We start from the raw sequence: 13,336 nt of genomic DNA, 5'->3' as shown, positions 1-13,336 counted from the left end.
TATATGAATTCAGAATGCTATTCAGTTCAAAATCAGAAGAGAAGCATTCTAATCTCAAATCACTGGAGACAATGCTGCTAAATCATTTTTCTTCTTAAGTCATGTTAAACTACTTCCCTGTTACGGTAGCAGTGGAACAAGCTTTAAGACTCTTTTCCCCTCACCAGTCACCTCTTAGGGACTGAGATGATGGCTGATTCAGGAGTGGAATGGAGGAGAAAGTAGTACAGCTGCAATTCAGCAACAGCAATGCTTCCCTTCCTCTTTCTGAGTCATGCCTTGCATCCTATCAGGCTCCCACATTTTCTTTTAAAACTTTGAGGTATGGATCAAGGGGAAGCATGCTATCACTATTTGTCTAATCCAGGGGTCCTCAAACTATGACCCACAGGCCGGCCATAGCCCCCCACCTGCCTTCTGGAGGCCAAGGAAGCCAAAACTTCGGGGATGCGGGGAGGCCTCTAGAGGGCAAAAGTGGGCCTGCTTTTTTGCCTCCCTGGCCTTCAGACAGAGAGAGAGGGGGGGGGAGGGAGGGACACACACACAAACACACACACACAGAAGTCCCTCATACACACCCCAAGGCAGCCACATCCCTTCACTAATCTGCTTTCCACCCCCAGGAGAATAACGAATTAAAGTTTAATTTGTGTGTATTGTTTGGACTGCTAAATTGGCCACACCCACACAGTCATATGACCATTTAGCGATGCCCACCCAGCTTGTTCGGTCCCACAATAGTCTGAGGACCGTGAATTGGCCCCCTGTTTAAAAAGTTTGAGGACCCCTGGTCTAATCCTATAATGAAGTCTCGTCAGTCCTATCTTCTGGACTGAGGAATGAATAAACATAATGCATGCATACATATGTACATGATGGCACTTTTGGTGGATTCAAGAAGATGCTGAAAACTAAACTGTTCCAGAGATCATTCTAACTTGCTGGGGAGTTTTATTATTTGTTTTGTTTTGTTGTAAATCATTTGCTATATTACTGTGGATGTTTGGATGTTATGGTTTATTTCATATCATTTTAAATCCTTTACTGGACTACTATAAATGTTTTAATGTTTAAATGTAAACCCTTAAGAATTGCTAGTTTCTCTTAAAATTGAAGGAGAATCTGTTTATATTTTCACATAATTTTCCAAATTCTTCAGACTTACACATGTTGATTCTATCGAGCCATCTGTGTGCTACAGCTGCCAAAAAAGCCAACACAATCCTAAACTGCATTAACAGAGGGATAGAATCAAGATCTCGTGAGGTATTAGTACCACTTTATATCAACTTGGTAAGATTACCCTTGGAATATTGTATCCAGTTTTGGTTGCCACAATATAAAAAAAGATGCTGAGTCTCTAGAAAGAGTGAAAAGAATGCAAAAAAAGAGCCACAAAGATAATTAGGGTACTGGAGGCTAAAACATATGAAGAATGGTTGCAGGAATTGGGTATGTCTACTTTAATGAAAAGGAGGACTGGTTATGATATGATAGCAGTGTTCCAACATTTGAGGGGCTGCCACAAAGAAGGGGGAGTCAACCTATTCTCCAAAGCACTTGACGGCAGGCCAAGAAGCAATGGATGGAAACTAATCAAACTGATCGAGAACAAATCTAGAACTAAGGGGAAATTTCCAAACAAAGCAATTAATCAATGAAATGACTTGCTTCCAGAAGATCTGAGGGTTCCAATACTGGAGGCTTTTAAGAAGAGATTAGACAATCATTTGTCTAAAAAGGTATAGGGTTTCCTGCCTGAGCAGGGGGGTGGACTAGAAGACCTCCAAGGTCCATACCAATGCCATTATTCTGTTATTCAGTGGAAACTGTAACAGTTTTACAGATATTTAAAACAATTGTATGTTCTCTCTACTTTCTCTTCTACCGGAACTGATCCTTTCAGCAATTACTGTAGATACAGAGATTAATTCCTGCCACCAAAGTGAATGGTTCAGCAGGCAGCCCTAAGAATACATCCAAAGGCCTTCAGCGTTCTAGATTCATAAGGTGACCAACCGTCCTCCTTTAGGGAGGACAGTCCTTCTTTTGTAAGTTCTGTCCTCCCTCGAAAAGTGTCCTCCTACATGTCCTCCTTTTTCATATTTGAAGGCTAATCTGTTGCGCGTTATGTGACGTATTTTATTAAACAGTTTTTAATGGTGTTTTTTTTTTACTTCATCGCAAGTATATTGAACAGATATTGACTCTTGTGCTGAATTTTTATCTAAAGAAATGCTAGACATTAAAATAGACCACAATTGTCTCTTTGAAGAAATTAGAAGACTGAATGTATATTTAAATTCTGAAAAATTAATACAATGGGAAAATCAACATGTTGAAAGATGGGTGGATATTTTCAGCCATTTCAAAAATGAACATATTCCATGTGAACATTTATTTATACTTGTTCAATTTATGTTGTGCTGCCCTGGAACTAATGCAGCAGTTGAAAGAGTTTTTTTTTCAATTGCCAATGATTTTTCGACAAGTGAGAAATTGAGATTGAATGTTGATACTCTAGCTGCAGCACTTGCCGTAAAATTCAATATGAAGGATATTTCTTGTTCAGATATTTCCAATATATTGTTAGAAGATGATACATTGACAAAAATATTAATTCAATGGAAAAGTACTCATTTAAATAATAATTAACAGGCATGTAAGCATAATTACAATATAAAATGTTGCAAATGTTTTTATTATGCATATATCATATTTTAGTGTATTATTGTTGCAATGAATAAAATATTTCTTTTATTTACGATATATTTTTTCCAATTTATTTGTCCTCCTTTTCATTGTAAAAAAGTTGGTCACCTTAAGATTCAGGACAGGATTTTGAGACTCGATTATGAATAAAGGCAGTGAAAATCTAGAGCACGTCTCCTTTTAAAATGACAACTGATCCCACTTTTTTGATTTTGTATTGCCCATTGCCCATTTGCAGATAAAATCATAACATTTGTAAAATGTCACCTCTAGAAGGACTCTGGTTCAGTTCTGCTGGCTTCATATTTAGCTGCCTGCATTATATTCCTTGTATTACCTCATCTGGAATGAACACAGAGCTACTTTCCTTCCTGTACATTTCTATGATTTATACAAATACTTCTGCAGCTATATTGCGTTTTATTTTTATCTTCCACATTTTATTGGCACCAAACTACTTGTGCATTTACAGTGCTCCCATGCGTATTTACCTATTTATACCATGATTATGTCTTGAAAGCTATCTCATGCTCAGTTACTTTCCCACTTTCTTTTGCTTTGAACATTAAACATTGTGTATTTTCAAATCATTTTCACATAATGCCTGATAAGTGAATTTGTCCTCTCATTCTCTCTCCAGCTATTTTTGCTGTGTCAGTAATGTTGCTTTCATTTTTGCAGTTATCACAAACTGGACAGGGTTGTGCAACGTGGCGATATCTGTCTCTGTCTTTATCTCTCCCTATCTTTATTGCAATAAGAAAACAGAAGGTTTTATTCCTTTATTAGCTGCATTAATAATGTTAAGTCAAACTATTTATTCACAGGATTATTGGAGGTCTACATGCTGCCCACTGTTTTGATGTGGCAACACAGCCCACATTGCTTGGTTTCCATGAGGCATTGGCTTTATCAGAAATAGCCTGCTCTCTTGATTTAAAATAGGGATGCATTGGTTCAGTGGCTAAGACGCTGAGCTTGTCAATCAGGAAGGTTGGCAGTTCAGTGGTTTGAATCCCTAGGGCCAGGGCCGGCTTTTCCTATAGGCTAACTAGGCTTCAGCCTAGGGCCTCAAGATCAAGAGGGGCCTTTTATTTTTATTTATTATCCGTGCAACATTTTTTATAAAGGTTAGTACCAATTACAACATGTTTCATTTAATATATTGATATATATCACAGTAATGATGTATTTTATTATCTCTCATGTAATTTACAAACTTAAAAATGGGAAGTGAAAGGGCCCCATAAGTGGAATAGCCTAGGGCCTCTTTTCATCTAAATCCGGCCCTGCCTAGGGCTACATAACAGAGTGAGCTCCCATTACTTGTCCCAGCTTCTGCCAACCAAGCAGTTCGAAAGCACATTAAAAATACAAGTAGAAATATAGGGATCAGTTTGGTGGGAAGGTAACAGCGTTCCGTGCGCCTTCGGCATTTAGTAATGCTGGCCACATGACCAGCAGGGAATGACTAGCACACACTAGCACGAGGGGAACTTTTACCTTTACCTTTAAGGGATGCGGTGGCTCAATGGCTAAGGTGCTGAGCTTGTTGATTAGAAATGTCGGCAATTTGGTGGTTTGAATCCCTAGCACTGCGTAATGGAGTGAGCTCCCGTTACTTGTCCCAGCTTCTGCCAACCTTTACCTTTACCTTGATTTAAAAGCCAAAAGAAGGATTCAAGAAAATATCAAAAATTTACTCCTTGGAAATTCAATACATATAGAACGAGTATCTTAACAAGCATTCAGTGTAAAGTTTATGTAAAGATGTTTTTGGGAGGATACATACAATTTGTACACTAACATGAACATATTTATAATCTCTCTGCATAGAAAATGCAGAGGATGGATGAAGAATGCCATAGTTGTCAAACAAAATGGGATTGGGTGCCAGTGACCTGCGGTGAGGTTTATGGCTGGTGAGGCTGGTGACATCATCAGGAAGGCGGGGAATGGGACCACGTGTGAAGGAGGCTGAGGCTGCCTCAGCCTCCTGCACACATGGTCCCATTCCCCGCCTTCCCGGGTCAACATGAAGGGGACCGCGGAGCACAAGCCGGCGGAGCGTGCTCCGCGGTCCCCTTCATGTTGACTCAGGAAGGCAGGGAATCGGACCACGTGTGCCTTTTCCCTTTTCCCCCTTTTTTTCTTTTCATGATGAGAGCGGTGAGGCTCTGCCTCCCCTTTCTCCCCTGACCGCACATCCCTGTTGGGTGCATGTTAATAATATACCCATTTAATGGTTGACAAACTATTAAAGGAAAATTCTCCAACATATACAGTGGTCCACAATTTACAATCACAGTTGAACCCAAAATTTCTATTGCTAAGCGAGAGAATTGTTAAGTGAGTTTTGCCCCATTTTACAACTTTTCCTGCAACAGTTCTTAAGCAACTCGCTGTAATTTAAGTTAGTTACACAGTTATTAAATAAGTCTGGCTTCTCCATTGACTTTGCTTGTCAGAAGGTTGGAAAAAGTGATCATATGACCCCAGGAAACTGAAGACATCATAAATATGAGTAGGCTGCCAAGTGTCTGAAATTTTGATTGTGTGATCATGGGGATGCTGCAACGGTCATAAGTCACTTTTTTCAGTGCCATTATAATTTCAAATGGACACTAAATGAACTGTTATAAGCCAAGGACTATCTGTAACTCTTTTCACAGATTCTCCACTGAGAAAAAGTGTGCATAGAGCATGGAAGAAGAGAAGGACAACATGCTAAATTATCTCTGACTGTGTAAATCCCATTGGCTCCTTCCCAATGTACTTGGTGCCACCATTTATGCACAGTTATGAAAATTATTATGCCCTAATTATTATTAAAAATAATAGTTATGGGTAAAATAAGAAAGTTAAGAATGGTGAAACCCAAATAAAACATAATTGAATGGCGAAAAAAATTAAAATAAAAACTTAGTTAATTTTTGGTGATTAATAAGTAGAACGTTGTAGCTGCTTATAGAATGTTTTTGTTTTTGAAATGTTTATTCATTTACAGATAACCCATCATGACAATAATAATGAAATAATAACTCTAACTGGTAAAAACAATTTGGATATAAACTATAATATGGGACCTGGGGAAAAGATTTACTAATTTTATCAATATTTTTTTTGTTTAGATTTTGTTATAAAGATGTAATCTCTCCTGGGTACTTATAAATTCTAGTAATAAATTTTTGTCTAGATTTATTATAATATAAATATAAATGATTCTAGACAAAAGCACGTTTAAACAAATATAGTTAAATGAGAATGATGGTATATTGATGGTATAAAGATTTTTGATTTAAAATGTACAATTCAATATGAATGAAATATAAAGAATGATTGTAGTAACGCACGAAATTTATTTGTAACTAATCGACATGCTTTCTGGAAGATGTAATGAAGAATGTTTTTGTGTGGTTTTTTTTTGTTTAATTAAAACAATAAAAGAAAAATTAAAAAAAAGAAAAAAAAGAAAATTATTATGCCCATTTTCTTAGTATCTCATGGAAGCATTTTTTTAAATCAAGGTAATGCAACCAGTAGTGTGCATGCTCTTTGGACAAGGCTACTAATATGATCCGGTATTTTCTATGCTTAGGGAACATATATTGATATTCTCATTGTATGTAATAATTCAAATGCATGTACTGTATATATTGTTATAATGTAATGTACATATTGTTATATATAATAATTCAAATATACTAGTAGGTGTATATTGTTATAATGTATATATGGGTGTATTTAATAATTCAAGTATATGTACGGTATGTATCATTATAATGTAATGCATGTATTGTATACAATAGTCCAAAAGCATGTTACCAGTTGTGGTTGTGTATAAAATTGTGTCATGCCTACATTGTCTTGGATGTATACTAGAGGCAGTGCACGTCCTTTTCAACCCCAGAATCTCTAGAAGGGAGCTGAAGTAGAAATAGCCATGCTGAGAAATCTTACTAACAATATTTTGCTAGGAAGCTGTAAAAAAAAAAAAAATTAGGGGTAGAGATTTTGCAGCAAGCAATGACAGAAAAAGGGATGCCCTCAGTAAAAAGAGACAGGTAGAATGCATGCAAGCTCAAAGTCCAGCCCATGTGAGAAAATATGAGCAGCCTAAGTCCATCCAGTGTGCTTATAACTCAGCAATGGCTTTACTAGCCAAATGGCTCTAGGGGGGACAGTTGGCCTTTTGTAAAATGTGGTGGAAAATTCTGACCTAACAGTAAATTATTTGGATATCTAGAGGGGCTGCAACTTCAACCTTTGGCTTGGACTATGTTTCAACAGTACCCCAACAACATGTCCACATACCTCCTGAAAAACTTCAGGCTCTAAGTAGATCCTAATCAATGGGTTACCGAGTCCCCCCACACACTCATGCCTCCCAAATGTAGGCTCCTATATCAAAACATTCTCGACAAGGGAGGAGGAAAAGCTATTTAGAAGAGACGACTTATAAACCAAACCCAGGTAATTCTCAGAGGATTCCTGCGAACAAAAATACTTTGGGGAATGGAACCTAAATCTCATTGAAATTCACGGCAGCGTTACCAACAGTGCTCCCCTTAATATTTTTGAAGAGTTCTTTGGGGAAATATAGCTATTTGAAACTAAAACTAAAGGTTTCATCTTATTTTATGGTATCAATATTTCTCATCAGCAGTCACTGCAGAGTGACAATAATTTATCGTTCACAGGGCAGTATTCCGGAAATGTGACTTTTCCTCCGTACAAATCCCCACAGAACCAAATTTCTAAAACTGTATATTTGCAGGGTGGGTGGAACTGAGCAAAGGAAGGATTTTACTTGAATTTATGTATATATACAGTACTCTCCTTTCCGGGCATTACTTATAAATTCTCAATGGCCAACTAAGGCATAATCCTAAACATATTTGCAGATGCCACTTGTTTCAGAAGGACTTTTATGAATGCCTGAGGTAAGCAACTTTTGGGCTCTAGGAGCACATCCATATGTATGCACTTAAACCAGAAACACATCAACCTCCATAATGGAAATTATTAGTGATTTCTGTCATTTGCAACAGGGGTTTCTAACCTTGGCAACGTTAAGACTTGGGAACTTCAACTCCCCAAATTTCTCCAACCAGCATGGTTAGTTGGGGAATTCTGGGAGTTGAAGTCCACAAATCTTAAAATTGCCAAGTTTAGAGACCTCTGATTTACATGACTCCTTTTGAGTCAGCAGTGTTGCAGATGGTTTTTTCCCCCTATAATATATATTTTTTAATTGGTTTCAAGGGCTAATCAGCCCTTTATCTTTAATATTAAGAAAATTCAATGGTTATTGAGAAGTAGAATACTATAGTTGGGGGGAAGACAGAAGATTTCCCCAAAGGCATAGTTTCTTACAAAGTGCAGTGACTGTGAGACCCACTCAGGACAAAGTTAAAGTTTCAGATCCACTGTTCTTTCACTTTGGGGCCTTGCAGAAATAAGACCTTTCAGAAATCAATGGTGGCAGCAAAAGTGTAAAGTCAAGAAGGGGAGAGAATGTAGGTTTGTATTGCAAGCCACACACAAGGTTCCAAGGTTTGGATATGCTACTTTGTTCTCTGTTAAGTTAATATTTTGCTTGGGTCTGTCCCAGAGATGATGTTCAGCAGGTTTTGAGCAGTTCTGGAGAACCGGTAGCGGAAATTTTGAGTAGTTCGGAGAACCGGTAAATACCACCTCTGACTAGCCCTGCTCCCATTTATTCTCTGACTCCCGAGTGCCAGCTAATCAGGAGGAAACGGGGATTTTGCAGCAACGTTCCCCTGGAGTAGGGTGAGAATGGAGCAGTAGTGGGTTCCTATTGGTTCAGACTAGTTCGGCTGAACCGGTAATGGTTTGGCAGCCACTGTTGCTGGAACTGGCAACAACCCAGGCCTGCCACACCTCCAAACCGGTTCTCCGGGTGGCACCGTAGGCGCCAGCATCTTGTTTTCTGCTTCTGCGCATGTGCACAACAATTTTATTGCATTGTGCAAGCGCGTGCAGTGCACATCAAGCATGGGCATGGCACGCATCAAGCACAGGCGTGGCACTCACATGAGCGAACCGGCAGTAGCGGCTGCCAGAACTCACCCTGGAATGGTGATTTTACAGTATCCTTCCCCTGCCATGCTCACCAAGCCACGCCTACCAAGCCACAGGATGCCCACCAAGCCACACCCACAGAACCAGTAGTAAAAAAATTTGAATGCCACCACTGGTCTGTCCCCCTTAGCGTTTGGAAGGACTGGATTCAGAGGTACATCGTGTTATATTCTCAAAGAGAATTTTTATCTAATGATGTATCATTGATATAGGATGCCAGAGAAATTATCTAGAATGTATAAAGGAACTTGAACGTATGTTGGAAATGTGAACAGCATGAAGGGACATTTTATTATGCTTGGAGGATATTTTAAAAGAGTTAAAAAAACTTGGATCCAAATACATATTTTGATATAGAGAATTTTAAAGATTAATATTTAATTGAAATCAGAACTTTTCCTTCTGTGATTAATGGATAAACAGAAAAAAGCCATGGAAATTATTTCAGTATATGATTATAACAGAAAATTACTGTATGAACAGAGATGGAAAGATCTAAGACAATCCACCATATAGGAATGGTTGGTGAAGTTTACAGATTTTGATAAAATGGATGATTTAACTTCTCTGATTAGACAAAGGACATTATCTATATTTATTGCAAACTGGGAGCCTCTTGTAGACTTTTTGAGTAAAAATGAAAAAGAAATGAACTTTGGATTTATGGTTTTGGTGATTAGACAGTGTAGCTTATAGAAAGAAAAGTAAAATGATGTAATTAGAGAAAGATCAATATATATTTGTACTTATAAACTGCTGTTAATACTATCGAAAGCAACTAAAAGCTACTGAAAGAAATTTGTCTGTTCCTTGGAGGAAATTGATCACACGGAATAACAGGTACATGAATTTAGATTAAGCATGGCCAAAGAACTGTAAAAAAATATCTGCCAGTTAGAGGGAGGCGAAAATGTGATGTGGTTTTAATGGCATCTTGTTGGGGTTGGAAGTTTAAATAATATGCATCAGGCTGTTGCTTTTCTCCATTCAACTTGCATTTTTCTGTTAAAGCTGTAAAAAAGGAAGCCTTTTTCTGAAAAAAGAGGAAGCCACATTTGTTGGCTTCTCAAATGAAGTACAAGGCATAGCCTGGAAGTGCTTTGGTATTTAATCCAAGCACAGAGGAATATTTATATTGCAGTAGCATTCAGATACAGAGCTGACGTAGAAAAATGGTTGTGATCATTTGTACCTCTTTAGAAAATAGGCGTCAAAAGACAAAAGATTAGTCAGGCCATAGATCCTCAAAACTTATACATTCTGAAGCAGCTTCATAAAACCTATTTATTTTTAAGGGATGGAAGTATATTGTAAGATATGATACGATTTTCTGAGGTATAAGGGAGGTGCGCGCTTTTTTTTTTCCTTTGAAAGATCACCGCCAGATACCGTACTTTATCCATCTGTCCATTTTCATTTTTATTGTTTTCCCATTAACTTTATCCATCCATCTGTTCATCTGTGTAAATCCATTTTTTAAATTTTTAATTTTTATTTATGGACTGACCTTAATAAATTCTCCTCAAGTACCCCGTGTTTATCACTGTCATGGATGAAAACATTATTAATGGCAGGCGAATTGAAGAGGCAAGATGACGACCCTTTAAATTCCTTTTCAGCTGACTGGACTGGAGCAACTCAGCTGGTTGGAGGGGTGTCGGATCAATAAGGTCAGAGATCAGTCACTGTTCCCAGGGCTTCTATCATCCTCATCATTGCCAGTTAACAATGCCTGCAGGTGGACCACTGCGCTTTCTACATTTATGAATTGCCTGGCTTCATACAGAACACTGCAGGATTTTGAAATTATATACACACACACACGAGGGGAGGGAGGATCAGGAATATATAAGAAACAAATATATAAAGGAACTGAGACTGCAAGAGATGCCATTGACTTTCCCTAACTCAATACTTTTCAAAGTGATGTTGGATTACAACCCACTTTAGCCCCAGGCAATAGAACTTTTGGGCTGTGTTGGTTTCAGGGTGAGGGGTAATTTTAGTCCAAAATATTTTCTTAATGTTTAGATTGTTCTTGACCTAAAAGACTCATTACTCCCAAGCAGTAGAGTTTATTTATTGGAGTTTTATCTCACCTTTATTACTTTTATAAATAACTCAAGATAGTAAAAGCACTTTTTCCTTCTCCTATTTTTCCCATGATGACAATCTTGTGAGTTGGATTGGACTGAGAGAGGGTGACCTGCCTTGCTTGGTCTAGCTTTAAGGTGATAGGTGATTGGGGTGTGGTATATATCTTAAGGAGAATGCTGTGATGGAATGATACATACCAGAGTTCATAAAATGATATAACTTGAGACTCAGTCATAATTATAATTTCAAAAGAAAGAAAAATGTATTGAGATCAAAACGGTACAAGAGAATACTGGTGGCATCTTTCAATTAAATTCAGCTAAAATTGCATTCTTTACAAAATTAGGGTATACTGGCAAACAATTTTTCCCCATTTGATTCCAGGTTTTTCTAGATTAAAAAAATACAAAAAGATCATAGACATAATTCAGATACATTTCCAAGCATGGAGCAAAATAGAAATGAAGATTTGTGAAGAGATGGCTGGAAAGGAAGACATGTGTTCCTTTAGGCCAGAAGTGGAGAACAATGGCCCTGGCTCTGGGAGTTGAAATCCACAGGTCATTAAGGTATTATAATTATAGTTACCTACCTATGGCCAAGGGTCCCACCTATGGCCAAGGGTCGCTAAACTTGACAATTTTAAGATGAATGGATTTGGCTGGCTGAGGAATTCTGGGAATTGAAGATCACAAGTCTTAAAATTGCCAAGTTTGGAGACCCCTTCTTTAGGCTAACCTACCATCTCGTTTCCCATCCCATTGGTCTCTTCATAGCAAATGGGTATATATCTATATAAATATGGAATTGGGTGACAGTGGGGTGGAGCTCTGGCATGGTACGAAATAATAATCTTTCAAAGCTTTTTTTTTTTTTAGTCTGTGATTATCTTCTTTGTTCATGTTTCAACCTGACCATAGAAGTTGTGGAATATGGTTTCAATTTATAATATTTTCTTCAATGGGACTTTCTTATTTGTAAAAGAGTACAAGATATATTGATACAATAAATAAAGATTACATTCATTTATTAAAATGTTATGCATTAGCAATACATATGCTTCTCAGGCAGACATCTTTCTTATTAACTTGATAATAAAAATGTTGTGTTTATGTGTGTATCGTGTATGTGTGTGTTTGTGTACAGCACAATCACACATTCTGTTATTATAGTCTGCCTCAATAAAACTAGTTTTAACTTTCCTATGGAGATAATTTGGTCTACCTAGTAGGTAGAGGAGATAAAAAAATATGCACAGTCAGCTGATCTCAAAATACCAAAGATGAAGAGATAACCAAAAACTGCATTTCCACTTTCAGCATTGAAAGAAACACTTGAAGAAGACTTAAGAGTGCACTACTCAAGCATAAGCATTTATATTCCAGCCTTCAATTCTAATTGGCATTATAATTATTGAACCAATCTTGGTGGTAACTATATCTTTAACAGCAGTTGGATCTAGAACATATAGCAGGATGTTATCGCATTACATTTATATTATATATTTATAGTTATGTTATAGTTATTATAATTCACAAGTTATTTGGTTTCTTCTATGAGCAGCACCATCATAGTTAGTGTCTCTTCCTTCTTTTAATTTATGATAAAACAGGAGAAACAGTTCCTACTAGGCATAATTGCATAATTGTACTACTTTTCTGTTATGCATGATAATAAGTTCTAGGGACAGTTATCTCATCCAGCAAGAAAAGTATAATTTCTGTTCTTTGAATCAGGTTTTACTAATGTTATCCCCATTGTTCAACTCCACCTCCTAAATGAAAAATAGACCACAAAAACATTAGGTGACAAAAAAGGCTGTCTGTGTTTCTACTTAGTGGCCATCCAAATTTTGCAGTCTGAATATGGTAGGACCAGTAGAAACTGATGCAAAGCTGTCAATATGATTTACAAATAGTTGCCAATTTATAAGCACTTGTTTAGTGACACTTTGAACAGTTGCAATGGCACTGAAAAAGGGACTTATGACCAGTTTTCATACTTAAGACTGTTGCAACTCCATGATCATGTGACCAAAATTTGGGTGCTGGGCAACTGGCATGTATTTATAATAGTTGCACTGTCCTCGGATCATGTGATCATTATTTGTAACCTTCCCGGCCAGTTTCTGACAAGCAGTCAATGGAGGAAGCCAGATTTGCTGAATGACCTCATGATTCACTTAACAACTGCAGTGATTTGCTTAACAACTGTGGCAAAAAAAGTCATAAAGTGGGGCACAACTCATTTAACAGTGTCCTGCTTTGGGCTCAGTTGTCAAGGACTAGTTATACTAGATCTCTAAGAGTCCTGGAGCACACCTGGCCATTTGCCTGAAACACATTCTGGTTTGTTCAGCTAGTCTTCTGACTGTATCACAATTCATTTACGAATATGACTGTAGAAGAATGTCATATTCTGC

The sequence above is a fragment of the Natrix helvetica genome, assembly GCF_964273705.1.
Source record: "Natrix helvetica genome assembly, chromosome: 5".
NCBI lineage: Eukaryota > Metazoa > Chordata > Lepidosauria > Squamata > Natricidae > Natrix > Natrix helvetica.
The sequence above is the reverse complement of the archived record's forward strand: the minus strand, read 5'-3'. Positions refer to the sequence as shown.